Raw genomic sequence first — 13,188 nt, 5'->3', positions numbered from 1 at the left:
AGTTGGGCCACATGAACCATGGATCATAAAATCCATGGATATGGGTTTGGGTTATTGTGACATCCCATTTTCACGGCCAGAAAAGACCGATTTTGTTTATGCTTTATAAAAATCAGAGTACCTCTTTTTAATAAAAATGTTGCGGAATTTGTTCCCAGTAAAACATGATAAGTACGTTATCAAAGTGTTTCTGAAGAAAATTATTTTTATTCATTTTAAAATATTTGGGATGTCATCGTCAATACATAAACATAAGCATAAACATAACTTACATTCATTATCACTAGTGATCTATATCTCTTTTAAGTCTCTCAGTGTAATGTGACTTCATCTCAACACCTGTGATATAAATAAACTGAGTGGGTCAGGTTGGGAAACCTGGTGAGTACATAGGGTTTTCAACCTACAATAATATAATTATTATGTTTAAACAATTAAACAATCAACCCAATCACCCATCCCCATTATCTTCTTTATTCTTAAGGATCTACCCTAAGATTCAACTATTCCTCGTTCATTTATTCCTAAGGATCATCCTAAGGAATCGGCACGAAGTCCATCGTTGCCACGATTTACACAATGGGCACTAAGTCTACATAGTCGCCAAGGCTTAGGCACTAAGTTTGCATAGTCGCCAGGGTTTAGGCACTAAGTCTGCATAGTCGCCAAAGTTTAGGCATCGAGTATGCATGATCACCAAGGTTTAGGTATCAAGTCTGCATGATCACCAAGGTTTTAGGCATCAAGTCTACATGATCACCATGGTTTAGGTATCTAAGTCTGCATGATCACCAAGGTTTAGAGTACACCGGGTGAACACATCGTTCACAACACCTACAGGTTGCGAGCCTGCTAGTATTCCACTGGACTGTCTAGAATAGTCTGTGGTTGTCATCCATACTCTGCTGAATGACGGGGCCATCGTTTGGGAAAAGGCTTCTCACATCGTCCACCGCTCACCCTCACCTCATGGTCTATAACACCTCTCAACTCATCATCCAACTCATATTCCATCTATTACATCTACCCATGTTTTACCCCAACATTATTGTAGATATAAAATACATATACAGTTTAAATCATTTAAAACATGTATACAATCGTTCATTTAGCATAGACAACAAGTACTCAGATAATATGCACACATAGCACGTAATTTATATAAAATACTTCATATATATGTTTAAGATGAAAGTAACTATGCACTCACTTGATTAGGTGGTGACTCGGTACTCGGACAACACTTCGTTACTCTTAAAATAATTTTCCTCGACAAAACCTAGTATCATTACCACTAGAGTTTAGTCTAACGTTAACCGCGACTAATTAATAGTCTAGCTATTATTATTATTATATAAGCGTAAAAAAACACCTTATATAACTCATAATAATAGCCCAAATAATTATTTTAAGGTCCTAATAACATTACTATATTGAAACATAAGCTATACTAAAGATAGGTTAGGCTTAGCTCACTTACAGCAGGTTTTCTCGAAAACCAGGCTTTGCTGGAGCAGCGTTGCCAAACTGAAAGACCCCTTTTTTTGGGACTCCGGGAGCCTCGGGGCTTCCTTCGGGTGCTAGGGGGTTTTCCTAGACTTTAGGGGGCTTAAGGAGGCTTAGAGAGAGATTCTAGAGAGAGAAAGAGAAGTTGGAAGGTGTGAGAAATGAGGATGCCCCGGCACCCTTTTTATAGGCTAGAAATCACCAAAACTCGTCGAGTTTACCTCAAACTCGTCGATTTTTATGGCCAGGTGTCACCATCTGGTGGCTAGCCTTGGGGATGAAGCAACGGCCAGGATTGCGCCACGTCACCCGATTTCGCATAGCAGCCTCCCAACTTAGAAAAATCATAACTCTCGCATACGAGCTCCGTTTTTGATGTTCTTTATATCCACACATAGGTAAAATCAATATCTACAACTTTCATTTAGACTCCATTGGCTAATTTTGACCGATCTTCAATTTAACAGTAGGAAGAGATTAGACTGCTAAATGACCGCGAAAATTTCGTAATTCCTTCATACGGAATCCGTTTCCGTTTGTCTTTTTATCGTTAAGTTCTTATTAATGAGATATTCAACTCTCATTAAGGTTGCGTAAGCCAACAACCGCTCGAACTAAAATTCGAGTTTCGGACCGTGCACTACTATGCCAAATCTTAGAAAAATCACAACTTCCTCATACGAAGTCAGATATGAGCGTTCTTTTTTTGTATGTTCTCGGTTTAATTTATACTACAACTTTTGTAGATAACGAAGGCTAAAAATTCCTCTATCTTAAATTCATTATTTACGTCTCCCGGTGCCGTGCCGGTTTTGCCGAAAAACTTCGACGAGCCATAACTTCTTCATTATAACTCGGATTTCCGCGTTCTTTATATGTATGGAACCCTTGAGACATATTCTAAAACTTGGTTAATATTATTTATTCTAAATAATATTTTGTCGAAAATTCATTTTCGACCCCTATTATCTCTAAATCAACTAGCCCGGATCTACAGGCGTTACAGTTATACCCATGACTCTTAGAATTCAACACATATAAATACATATGTTATGACCTAAAAACCACAACCTTTAGAGGGTGTGCATGTTCTTGGAGTTCATGAAGGTTTTAAAGTGCATGAAGATTCTCTCTCAAGTCCTACCTTTGTCCTTGATGTGTTGTGACTTCATTTGAGGCTTCCACACTATTGGGGCTAAGCTCTTAAGGCCAAATACATCAAGACTTCCAGCCACACAAAAAGGTATGTTACTCTATCTAGCGTTTTATATAGTTTGTATGACAATTGCATACTAGCTATAGGTTCAATACATTGGAAACCATTTGCATGTATAATTAGTGAAAACATAGATCCAAGGTATTTAGGGTTGTATGTGCACCATAGGATGTTGTATTATACCAAAACCCAATAGTGGTATCAGAGCCTAGGCTTGTTTTCAATTATACTTGATACAAAGTGCTGAAAAAATCAATTTTCTGGCTTTCTGGGCACTAGACTCGCCGAGTCCACTGATGAACTCGCCGAGTCCATGAAGAAAATCATCCTACTCATTGAGTAGGTTTATACACTCGACGAGTATGAGCCCCAGACAGCATATTTTCGAGTTTTTTGGCTGGAATTGGACTAGAAACATTACCCTAAGCTGTTTGTGAACTTATAAACCTATTTTTTATGTGGTAATGTTCATACTAATCCAATTTCAAAGATAATTGCCAGTAGATTCATGTTTTGTATTAGTTTAATGGTTAGGCAAATTTCATGAAAAATTGTTTGACTTGAATTATCTTGTTCTTATGAGTTAGTTTAGATTAATAGAAAAGTTATGTGATAATTTGTTTTCAATCCATATTAATCTTAAAGTTGCTCATGAAATGTGTTTTTGTAACTAGTCCTCAAGTTATATGAAAAGTCACATTTATGATTTTAAAACTCATAAGATTTTCATAAGTTAGGAAAAATGAAGAGTCTTATTTTCTTAAATGATTTTAAAGTCTTCCATAACTTTTCCTCAAGTTATGGAACTTGAAGAGTTTATCCATTAAACTACTTTAAACTCATAGGTTATGAAAATAAAGAGTCTTTTTCCTTAAATGTTATTTTAAAGTCTTCCATAACTTGTCCTCAAGTTATGGAACTTTGAGAGTTTTTAATTAAAACTACTTTAAACTTGGAATTAAATAGTTTTGAATAGTTTCAAAGCTTTCCCTCAAGTTTTGGAATTTGTAAAGTTTCTCCCCATGAATACTTTAGTTCCAAGTTAAACCCTTGGAATTTTAATAATTTAAAATTCAACCCTTATACTATTATAATATTATAGGTTTAATATTTATATATATGTATAAGAGTAAAAGTCAGTCTTACCGTTAGTAGGCCTCATTCACGAAGCCGATCTATAAGGGGGGTATAAGGTTACTGCCTATAAAATGGCAGTTTAATGGGTGTCCACTCTCACCCACCGCTTCCTTGACTGGTGGAGGGTCGTTAGCCGAATGGGTAGGACAAGGACTATAATTCTCCCTTCATTAAAAGTATTAATGATAAATACTAAGTAACTAAACCTTTTATAAATACCCAATCTTAGTTACATAGGAAAATGTGAATTTGGTGCTAACCCATGAAATTCACGCTTTTTACCTTACCAAGTCGTTGGTGGAGCGTGTGTGGGTAACCGACACACTAACATGGACTAGTAAGAGTGGCGAAGGTGATCGAGGTCGTTGTCTCGGTCAAAAAGAAACCTCACACACACTAGATAGCTAGGGTAAGTAAGGGTCGAATCCACGAGGAGGTTGTGGTCAAACTTTGTGTTAAAGTAGTTAATGAAAAACTACTAGCAGGTGTCACGAAATTATTTAAACTAAAATTTGATGAAAAAGCTAAAAACTTGGTAATGCAAGAAATACTAAAACAAACTACTATCAATGAGAAAACAAAACAAGATACTTTCGGTTCAGTTGTTCAAATGGTTGGACTTACACGTTTTTCTTCCCTTAAATTCCAATTTAATTACCTAGACATAATTAAGGTTGATTAACTTGCAACAAATAATTTTGAGCACACAATATGTTATCCCAACTAGTTGTCTTACTCTCTATGTCTAATTGGATTAGGAACAACTAGTGGTTTGGCGATAATGTGTCTTACGATTACCTATTACAATGTTGAATATATAATACTACAAATTTGGAATAATGTATGTGGGTTCAACTGATCATCTTAGTTCCTAATCTACTTGAATTCAGAATGACTAGTGAATTAACAATACACTATCTTAGTTGCAATATCACACAATAAGAAAACCCAACTCCAATTACTGTAAGTAAAAATCATAACTTTAAGAATCAATCAATAGCTGAAATTGACTAGAATAAAAGTAATAATCAAAACGTGTTCATCCTAACATCCTACAACGTTCCCGGAAGTAACCTATGTGGTTTAGTCTTCCATAACAATCAAAAAGCACACAAATTGAATAAAAACAATGGAATTCATACTAAAATTGATAAACAAACTTGAAATCATAACACTAATAAATTCTAATGATCAATCAATCATGGAACGATGAAACCTTGGAGAAGAAGTAACCAAATCTGGAGATTGATGGAATTGATGACGATTCACCGGTTGAATGATCTTCAAACGTTGCTTGATGATGAACTTGGTGATTCGTAGCCTTGGATTCAGAAATTGATGATCAAAAACGCGTGTGGAGAAGGTTTGAAAGTGTTTGGAACCCTCCAAAACTAAGGAAAATCGTAGGGGAGAGGTCCCCAGTCGATTAGGGTTTAATCTCCCTTAAATAGGTGCTAAAAAACTGATTTTCGGAGTTGTTTTCCGCGTCAGCGTCCCAGTAGGCATCGTAGACGTCATATAGGACGTATGGGCGTCCTTCAGGGCGTTTTACATGCCTTCTGTCGTCCTTGATTTGCACTTGAAAATGGCCTAAAACGGGTAGGCGTCCTAGGGGGCGTCTTAGACGCGTTCTAGACGCCCCTCATCTTTGTTGCCTCCTTTTGGTGATGAAAACAGTAGAATCAGTAAAAACGCAAAACATGAAAGTTGTAGAAAATTTTGTCTAGTTTTCAAAACTTCTTCATTCATGTAATTTAGAGCTCTAGATCTTGAGATATGATCAAAACATTGAAGAGTGGTCAAATTTCTCAGCACCATTTTTCTTCATTCCTTTAGCAACTCGTCTCCCACGCTTGTTAACTTCATTTTGCTCATTTTTCTTGCAGTTTCCACCCAATTTTAGTCGTATATAATGACCTGCATATAAAGTTCAACAACTCATCAAAGTAGTTCTATTCTTGGGCAATCATACATTAATTCAACATATTTAGTACAATTTATTGTGTTATAAATATAGACCGATCAGAAGGGTAATTTAATATTTATCATAGATCGGTGGAGCGTGTGTGGTTAACCAGAACATCGATTAGGTGATAAATATTAAGGGTACCAAGTCAATTTGTATGGTTATTCACACCTTGTTTTGTGATCCTTGGCATCCCAGTCACAAAATTTGAGAGGGCACAATCGAGATTAAAACATGCCATTGAAAAGTTCAGAGAATCTCAAAATATCTAGGAGTTTCAAATCCAATTAAAACCTAATAAATTATTTCGTTTTTCATGGTGGAAATTGGTGAATTGTCATTCACCTACCTTCAAATATTTTATAGCTTGGATTACGACATCCCTCTTCCAAGTTATAAAATATTGTGTTGGGTCCTAGCCTTAATATTTCATATTGGGTGTTATATTAAGGACTTAAAAATCAACTAACTTGAATATCTCCCATTGTAGATGTCTAGTTCAGACATCTATGATCTTCCCAAATCTCTTGGAATTTCACTTCCTCCACCCCTCCAATTATTCTCCCCAACCCACAAGTTCAAGGTCACTCAAGCCCTATTGGCAAGCAAAGTCTATATGTGATCACATCTTGGAGATGAGGTCACATATTGACAAGCCAGGAGAGTTAGGTGTCAAAATCTTGAGAAAGTTGGATGTTCAATCACTTTCTAAGTCACATAGTGAGTTCCTTTAGGACTACTATGTGACAGACCATGACATGACCCTTAATGATCTTTACCTATTTGCTTGGTGCTGCTGAGTCAGCAATGATTTTGAGCACTGGTAAAATCAAATTAGAATGAAAGATAGACTTCCCAAACTTTCATGGACATTGAGAATGGTAACATTGGAAATCCAAAAAAACTTTCTCTTCCCAATGGAAAGGGATCGACCATGGTCAAGTCGACTGACCAAATGGTAAAGAGAAAGGCTAAGTCTGAGATAGTCCCGTGTACCATTTACAAAGAGTCCATATGTTTTTGTTGCCAAAGGAAGGGGAATTGGTTGTGAAGCCGCCCTAATTACCTGAAAGATCATGAGGATGGTAAAGTCAAAAAGGTTTGACTCTACTTAGGGTAAAGTCCACTGTCTAACTCTATTAAGTTCCTATTCCGAGATTCTTATTACATGATGTGACTTGGACACATGTTGATTTTTTAAGAATCAAAGAAAAGAGAGGAAGCTTAAAAGAAGTATATGTTGATTATGATCATGAAGATGGATTTCGATCGCATGGTTCGATGATCAAAATTTTAAGATGTTGCGTAAGAGTTATGAAAGATTGCTTAGGAATGCACAATAACATAATTTTCATATGTATTTGCATTGTAAGGATAAGTTTTTCCGCAAGTTTTAAAATAAAAGAAAATTTTCATTTTATTTATTTTAAATATCCTTACAATGGCTTTTGTGAAAAATTATTGTTTATATGGTTCCATTGATAGCAATATTGGAAAAATGGATTTGATTCTTTTGTTTGTGGAAGTGTCATAATTTACCAAATAAGGAAAGATTTTCATCACCCAAGTTTCAGTTGGATAGAAACTTGGAATCATGCGACTTGTATTGTATGATGAATGAGAATTTTCATCTTTGGAAAATTAAGTCAAGTGAAAGGACTAAGGGATCGAGTACACATTCGTGTGCACTGGTCAAGTCCACCACAAAGATCGATAAGACTATTCGTCATGATTTAATAAAGTTTAGTAAATATGGTTATACTTACAAGTTTAAGTATAATTCTGAAACATTGGAAAATATTTGATGTATGGCAGAACGAATGAGAAGAATCAAATTAGGAAGAAAGATAAAGGTTTCTCAAATCTAAAAAGATGGGAGAGTACTTTAGTATCATGTTTTGTGATCATCATAATGATTGAGAAACCATATCACAATTCGTCCTCTAAGGACATCTTAGTGCATTCTTATGGCTAAGAAGAGGAGACATGAATTGTTGGAATGGTTAAATCAAGAAGATGAGTCATACTCCGTTCCCAAAACAAAGTCTTAGAGTCATACTCCAAGATTGTAACTTGAGTGATACATCTTAAAAAAAATGTTTATTAACACTAGTCAAATGTAAGAGTAAAAAATGTTTTCTACTCTTGTACATTTGAAATTGGTAAGTTGTGATGTTTTGGATAAAACAAAGATCAACTTAGGCCAATTGCGTGAAGTGTTAGTCTTGATAAGAATCCGCACTATCCCTTGAATATTTGTTTTGTCAAGCAATGGTTCTTGACAAGAGAGTCTTATACGTCAAGAGGACAGTGGGAGTCTTAAAGGTCTTGAAAGTTTCAAGAACTACTCAAGGATAAAACCTATAATTCTTCACTAGCACACGACTTGAGGTTTATAACCTATCGTGTTGACATTTCTGTGCCCATTCGAGTTAAAGTTGGGTTTGCATATGAGTTCTTAGAGTTATCAATTGATTGCATAACAACTTGGAAGCAATGGCAGGTCGTTGTGCTGCCAGATGGCAAGAAGTTAAGACTGCACAAGTTCAGTCCATAAGAATTTGAAATTGTCACTAACCTTGTCTTGTGATTATGGTTTTGACAAAATTCACATGGAAAGGAACACATACACCATAAAATCTAAGTGTCATAAGTTTTCTCTTCGATTCATGAAAATGATGGTGAGGAAATGCTTTCACTAAGTAGATTTTAAGTAGATAGCAACTGTGTTATTTGCATTCTCAAAGTTGTTAGTGGAGCGTGTGTGGTTAACCGGCATACTAACATGGACTTGTGAGAAGTGGCAAAGGTCTAAACAATTGAGACTATGATTACGACATCCATTTTCATAGCTCTAAAATTGCTTAGACACACATATGAGCTATCTAAGGAAAGGTGTATGAATTTGATAAATTCTTATCAAAGCATCTCGTATCAGAAAACTGAACTTTGTTAAGAAAGTCAATAAAGTATTGATTTCTAGAAGTCGAGCTGATTTCTGAGTACATGTCAAAGCTAGTGGGAGCATAAGTGTTGTGCTGATAATTATCATGTTAGTGGGAGCATGATTATTATGTTCAGTATTGCAAGTTAGCAATGTTAATTATAGAAAACAAAAGTTTCAATTCGTGAAGTTGCAGGGGTTGAAAAGTTGTTTTGCTATAATTAAGGGAGAGGAAATTATACTTCATTTCAATTCTAAAATCTTAGAATGAGATTTTAATCATCTTTAGTCAAATATATATATATATATATATATATATATATATATATATATATATATATATATATGAATTTTATGTTAGAATGGTTCGACTTAAGGAAAATCTATATATATTGCGTTTTCAAAATTCGATTATGATTACGACATCCCTTTTCATAGTTCTAAAATTGTTTAGACACACATGTGAACTATCTAAGAAAAGGTGTATGAATTTGATAAAGTCTTATCAAAGCATCTCGTATCAGAAAAATGAACTTTGTCAAGAAAGTTAATAAATTATTGATTTCTAGAAGTCCAGCTGATTTCTGAGTACATGTCAAAGCTAGTGGGAGCATAAGTGTTATGCTGATAATTATCATTTCAGTGGGAGCATGATTATTATGTTCAATATTGCAAGTTATTATTTTAATTATAGAAAACAACAGGGTTTCAATTGGGAAAAGTTGTTTTGCTATAATTAAGGGAGAGGAAATTATACTTCGTTTCAATGCTAAAAGCTTAGAATGAGATTTTAATCATCTTTAGTCAAATATATATATATATATATATATATATATATATATATATATATATATATATATATATATATATATGAATTTTACGTTAGAATGGTTCGACTTAAGGAAATTTTATATATATTGCGTTTTCAAAATTAGATTATGATTACGGTATCCCTCTTCATAGTAAAATTTTGATAACATGGCAAATAAAAATATTGTAGCAAAAGACTGGTCTACTATCATGTCTTTATGTGAGACATCATGAATCCTGTCCCATATGCTTCGGATATAGGATCGATTGCATGTGTTATAATATTTTTCATTTCTAAATTTTCCAAATGCTCAGGGCATTAAGAGGGGAAAAGTATAGAACTGAATATGACTAAAATGATTAAGCAATTGTCGAGGACAATCTGATGTTTACCAAAGATGGGTTGCTCATGGACAGTTGGAAGTATAAGTGTTAATTTTGGAAGGACAATATTGACATATTCTGAAAAGAGGTAACTCTTGTTCAGAATTGATAGTCAAAATGGGAATCTGGGAAGGTTTCCATAGGTGGAAGTTGTTCTTTCAAATATGTGTAAGATTAGAAAGCTTAATGCAAGAAGGATGTTCAAAGTAATGTACTTTGAATTTGAGACTTCGTTTCCATGGAATTGATCTCCATTGGAATACTCTGTAATGTCTGTTAAAAAGTCTTTGTGACTTTGTTCATAGTCATTACGAGAGGATCAATGCATATAAGTTTAGAATCTAACAGATTTCGTTAAATGGTAGGAATTTGGAATTCTTAAATTTACAATAAAGATATGGGATTGTGAAATGAGCATCGTTGGGATCAGGTTCAATTGATCTATTTCACAAAGTAAGGATCATAGACAAATATAGTATGCATGCTTGGAGCATTGCATGACTATTGTTTTAATTCAAGTATAAAGTTGATTATTTGAAACATTATACAATGAATAATGAGTAATCAATATGGTGTTTAAATAAAAGGCGTTCTATTTACTCTCAAAGGTGCTTGGGACCATAGAGGATTTGCAACGACCAAATTTTCACGTCCAAAAATTTTCATTTTTGATTAAGTGATTTGCAAAACATTTATAGCAAAATATCATCCAGTCATATCATTTAATAAAAATATGTCTCGTATCTGAAAACCGAATCATAAAACGTAATAATGTCAGAGTACAAATCCCAGAACAACTCATAGTGCGGAAAACAAAGAGTGTGTGTATGTTGTGCCGTTACCGCGCTAGCTCCTTCCCTTTGCTAAAGAGGTACCTGAAACCAAAATTGTAAACTATAAGCACGAAGCTTAGTGAGTTCCCCCATCATACCACATACCATACAATCACATAGCATACATACTGCCAGGCAAATATGGGGTGCCCGACCAACCCGGTACGGCCATTCTGGGTGCCGACCTACCCATGCGGCCATTCTGGGGTGCCGTCCTACCCATGCGGCCATTCTGGGGTGCCGTCCTACCCGTGTCAAGCCATTATGGGGTGCTGACCTGCCCGTCGATCCTAACAACCGACCCTCGGGGAATATTCCACCCCAACTGCTACTATCACATATATCATAACATAAACATATTATCAGACATATCTGGGGTGTCCGAACTACCCTTCGGTCCTAACAACCGAACTTGGGGACTATTTCCCTCCTACTACCACTATCACATATAACATATCATGCTAGCATATAAACATAGCATCACATACTGTCAGACATATATGGGGTGTCTGACCTACCCTTCGGTCCTAACAACCGAACTCTACTACTATCACATATAACATATCATGCCAGCATATAACATATCAGGTAGTAGCAAACCTAAATGATATCACAAATACAATCATCCAACATACTATTCCTACTGGTGGGCCGGCATTGTGGCCGTAGACCCACCGCTACTGGAAGGTAACTCGCCTCGTAGTAGCTGCTGATCTGCGCGGGAATCTTCTGACTGATGCCGCTACGTCTCCGGAATTCCTTTGGCTATAATTCCCACAAAACACTTAGTCATACACTACTCACTATTCTTAGGGTAAAATGACCATTTTACCCCCGACCAAGTCAAAGTAAAAGTCAACTTCCAGTTGGCCTGACTCGCCGAGGTGGCTCGCCAACTCGTCGAGTCCCTATCCTTCCATTTGTCCTCATACCCGTCTCTACTCGTCGAGTTAGGCGATGACTCGACGAGTTTTCCTTCTAAATGAACATCGACTGGATCCTCATCCGACTTGCCGAGTTGTATGAAAAACTCGTCGAGTTCATCTTCAACTGATACATAGGTCCTATCCTTGACTCGTCGAGTTATATGAACAACTCGTCGAGTTCATCTTCATCCTTAAGAAGATTGCCTTGGACTCGCCGAGTCTGTTCATGCACTCGCCGAGTCCCAAGAATTTCCAGAACAATGGCTTAGTCCAGAACGTTGGTTCACTCCCTAGGACCCCCTTAAAACCTTTCCACACTCAACTGGGTCCTTATGACCCTCAACTGATATGGGACAGAACCTTGGACTCGCGGAGTCAAAGAATGGACTCGTCGAGTTGGTCACATCCACTCACTGAATCTTCGATTTCTGACATACAACCTTTGATCAAAAGATAGATCTATGCTTTTACAATCGATCTAGCATGTAAATTTACAACCTTTATGTGCTTGCATGGGACTTTGAGCTTAAAAGGTCCTTAAACAAGCCCTCTCAAATCATGGGGCCTTATTTGAGTGCAAGAGCCACTCCTTTCTGCCTTGTAACCCCTCTAAGGGCCTAGATCCGAAACATCAACTCCAAACCATGCTTTCAATCATGGTTGGTGACCAAAATGGCTTATAAAAACCCTAAAACTTCACAAAATGGGATCTAGCAAATGGAAGAGCAAGGTATAGACTTTTTACCTTCGATGAGCTGAAAATGGTGCACAAACTCGGATCCCTTTAGCCTCGTCTTGTTCCTTCAAGCTTTTCCTTCCCTCCTTGGCTCACAAAAGCACCAAAGTCACTCCAAATGCCTTAGATTGATTCAATAACGGCTAGGGTTTGCTATGGGGGTCTTCTGGGAGCAAATGGAATGAAGGAGGCCGAGTTAAAGTGTTTAAATAGGGTGCAAACCCTCGGATTAGGGTTTTTGTCCAAACAGGGTCTACTCATCGAGTTCGGGTCCCGACTCGCCGAGTCCGTCGCTTAAGTCCCGTGTCCCTTCTCGCTTCTACTCGGCGAGTTGGACCTTCAACTCGCCGAGTCCAAGGCCAAAATGCAAAGTATTTAACAAAAGAATATGTACCAAGAACCAGGTGCTACATGATGAGTATTATTCTTGTGTTTCAGTTTGCATGTTTTGACTTCCAGAATAACTAGGTTATTCTTTCCTAATGACTAAGTTATTCAAACCATCCACAGTCGATAATACATTGGAAGTAGGTATTAAGGCAAGACTGTCATGAATCGGGTTTGTAGATGTCCAAGGTAGTGGACATAGTAAGAGTTACTACAACATTCATGAGTACTCCTGGAATAGGGATTCAGGTATTGGATTCAACCCACGCTCATTTGAATCACTTCATGGATTTTATCACGAGTGATCATGAGATGATAATATCTTATATTCTTCAAACCTAGA

This window comes from Lactuca sativa, chromosome 9 (assembly GCF_002870075.4).
Source record: "Lactuca sativa cultivar Salinas chromosome 9, Lsat_Salinas_v11, whole genome shotgun sequence".
NCBI classification, from domain to species: domain Eukaryota; kingdom Viridiplantae; phylum Streptophyta; class Magnoliopsida; order Asterales; family Asteraceae; genus Lactuca; species Lactuca sativa.
The sequence above is the reverse complement of the archived record's forward strand: the minus strand, read 5'-3'. Positions refer to the sequence as shown.